Below are 3,561 nucleotides of genomic sequence, written 5' to 3' on the forward strand. Positions count from 1 at the left end.
CTGAAAAGGAAAGATAGAAATAACAGCTCACTTCAAGACACAGGAAATCAAAGTTTCACACCCAGATGACTCCGCCGCTTCAAAGCTGCCAATTTAATCCTATGCATTGTGCCAGATCTTTTACAGGGTGCCAGAAGGCTATGCAGGGGGAAAAAAAGAAAAAAAAAAAGAAAGTGATATTAGTTTGAAGCTACAGTTACCAATTTGCTGACTCTCAGTATTTGCAGGCTGCAGGGAACACTGCTCCTTTGGTGAATCCAGGCAGTATAACAGCCTCCTGCCTAAAAGGATCTATCTGGGATAATAGCTACTTATTGGGTCTGTCTATCCAGTGTACAGTGGCCAAAACACACCCTTTTTTTTAAGGTCTTGGAATCTGTTTCATAAATGGAACTCTACTGGTGTCAGCAGAGTTACAGCATCTCCACAGAAACCAACACTCAGTCTGAGCTGCAGAGAGGCAGAGCAGCTGCAGGGGCTGCAGGGAGCAGCAGTGTCCATCCTGCCCTTATTTCCAGTTACAGCACACACAAATAATTTCAGTTTTCTTTCAAATGGCATTTAGATCAGCCTTGCAGGTTGATCACAAGCTTAACCTTGCTGCTCTGTGAGGGTAAAGAACAGCACTTGTCTCCCCAAAAGCCTCCTGCATCCCCGTGCAAGAGCCTGGTGGTACTGTGCTCTTTACCACCACTTGGCTAATGCATTAGACCATCCTGGCTGGAATTAAAGGTTTCTTTTATACCCACCCAACAAGCAGTTCTTTCTTACCCATTACAAACAGACACTATGACTGCCTCCTTCCTGAGTTCCAAGCTTTACTCTCTGCCCATGAGCAGCCAGAGGCAGGGCTCCCACTAGCAGTAGGAAGCATCACCCCAGCCTTTGGGTGGGCATTAGACACCATGGGGGCTGCTGCTTCTCCAGGGCCAGCTACTGCCTTTCAGACAAACCCTCACAGATGGCACAGGTTTCCTGAAAAGAGCCTCATAGAATCCTTTAGGTTGGAAGGGACCTTCAAGATCATCAAGTCCAACCATTGAGCCATTAGGTCTCTAAAATCCTCTGCTAAAACAGATCAGAATCTGTCAGGGTTGGAAGGGACCACAAGGATCCCCCAGTTCCAACCCCTCTGCCATGAGCAGGGACACCTCCCACTAGATCAGGCTGCCCAGAGCCTCATCCAGCCTGGCCTCCATGTTTTCCCATTTCTTTTAGGCTACTGGGAAAGCAAAGGGGGGAAAAAAGTTGCCCAGAGTTACCAAAACCACTTTGAGCAGCAGGTCTTTCTGAAACCAGCTCACCATGCTGGGAAGGGGAGGGTCTGTAACACCCAGAAAGGGGCTAATGGCTAGCAGCTGGGGCTAGCCCAAAAAAGGGACTCCCCCAGGCCACACTGGCTGCAGTTTGAAGGGGATGCACATGCCCTGCTGGGTCTGCATCATCCATGGAGGATGAATTAACTTGACACAGCTCATTGTGAGAGGTGAGGACAGCAGGCATGAGACAGGGTGGCCCACATGCTGGCCCCTCGTGCAGCACCTCCCATGAAGCTGCATTTCAAGACATGACATGATGACAGCTGGGTGACATGAGGTGGCTGCTGTGCTTTCCACTCGCTGTCACCCTGGGAACACTGGTCTGGGCTCAAAAAGTCCCCAGGATCCCACTGTGGCCAACGGCACCTCTGAAGCATAGGTACTCTTGCTGGCATACCACTGGCTGGGGAGAAGGTGCAGAATTAAAGCTAATTTTTTTTTAAAAAGAAAAGAGAGTGAGGAGGAAAATGCAGCTATTTCTGTGTCTGAAAGCATAATATTTAAAAATAATCCAGGTCTAAATAGCTGGGTTTGGAATGCTAACACTGAGCTATTTTCTGCTCCTGTTCCCAGAAAGGCCACCTCAGCTCTCGCCTCGGGAGCTGCTCCCAAAGCAGGACAGCAGATCCATGGGTTGCCCTGCCCACAAAGCAGTGACCTGGAGAGGCTGAGCTGAGCGTGTGGGAAGGTGTGCAGCAATCCCAGGTCCACCCAGTGGAGAGCAAGCTGGGGAACAAGTTCCAAATAGGAAACAAGCATCCACGCAGCTCTTACAGCCTGCTCTCCTTGTGGAGACTCTTCTTGAGACGGCAACCAGAAAGCAAAAGGCTGCGCTCAGCATCGTTCTGCCTCGGCAAGAGCACGAGCCACTGATGCAGAGGAGAGCCAGGCAGCTCCCCCTGGCCTCGGTGGCAGAGCCCCTGCAGGCAGTGGAGTGAGGGCAGGCTGGGTGCCGGGTGGGATGAGCCAGAGCACAGCAACACAGCTCCTTCCAGCTGCTGCTGTACCCACTGCGCAGGGAGACCAGCGCCCTGATGTCTCCTCAACCACGGCTTAATTGGCTCTCATCTCTGTTGGACCACAAAGATCAATCTGAGTAAGGTTCTCTTCGCTGGGTCCTTTTTGGCAGACCTCCAGTGACTGAAGCCCCCCGAGAAGTGGCAGCAGGGATGTGTCAATCTGTCTGGCAGTCACACGCTCACAGCCATGCACATTCTGCGTCACCCCCGTCCCACCTGCTTTTCCAGGATCATCCTGCCTGCTTTTCCAAAATCATCTAACATCTCACTGCTCCAGCTCATGGGCACAGATCCTCCCTACACCCAACCCTCACCCAGACAGGCTCTTCTGCCATCACATTTTCAGGGGCTTCACTCCAACTAGAAGGTGACAGCAGCAGAGCCTCTCGTTCAGTATGCTGTATGGCATGTGCACTGTTCAACTTTTTCATTATTTTGGGTAAAAGAGAAGAATTGTTGGCCTGCAGTCCACTCCCTGAGATTGGACCATCGTAGATTAACATGCCTGTTTTTCAGAGAAAGGCTGAGATGGACAGACGCAGCCTAAAAGATTTTACCTCATTATGCAGTGCAAAGTGCAGCACAAAATCAAAGAAAGGGACTATTTTTTTTTTATATTTTGGGTTTAATACATCAGACACTTTTTTCCTTGGTGGGAGAAAATGTAGTTCACATTATTGAGATCCTATAACACACCTGAAGTATTTATCTCCAATTCCAACATATCTCTGTGTGTGTCTGTATCTATCTATCCTGCTTTATCCTCCCTCCCAATGGTTTTTGTATCATTGGCAAAAGCCAAGGAAATCTGACAGGCATTAGAAAACTTGAAAATCTTAGCTTCTTAAAAGTTATGTGAAAATCAATGGCTAAGGAAAGGAGAGAAACTGCATCATTGTCCTCTGAAAGAGGGGCAGTACTATGAACCCAGCTATTGCCAAACCACAGCAAACCCAGCACAAGCCCCAAATCTGTAACAAAATGAGGCTTTTTTAGCTCACTTACTCAGAGACCTACTTGTTATCTCTGTCCACAAGGGTCTACCTGCTGGGAAACGCTCATGAGAGTTGTAGGGGATGCTGAACAATAGATGCCAGGGGCAATTTTCCAAAGGGATGTAACAGGAAGGTGCAAGGTGTGACCAGTGTTGTTCACAACAGGGCTCTTCAGACACCTGAATAATCCAGCCTCTGCCCAGATTCTGTGTGAGATAGGAGGGTGTG

This window comes from Merops nubicus, unplaced genomic scaffold (genome assembly GCF_000691845.1).
Source record: "Merops nubicus isolate BGI_N331 unplaced genomic scaffold, ASM69184v1 scaffold12579, whole genome shotgun sequence".
Taxonomy (NCBI): Eukaryota; Metazoa; Chordata; class Aves; order Coraciiformes; family Meropidae; genus Merops; species Merops nubicus.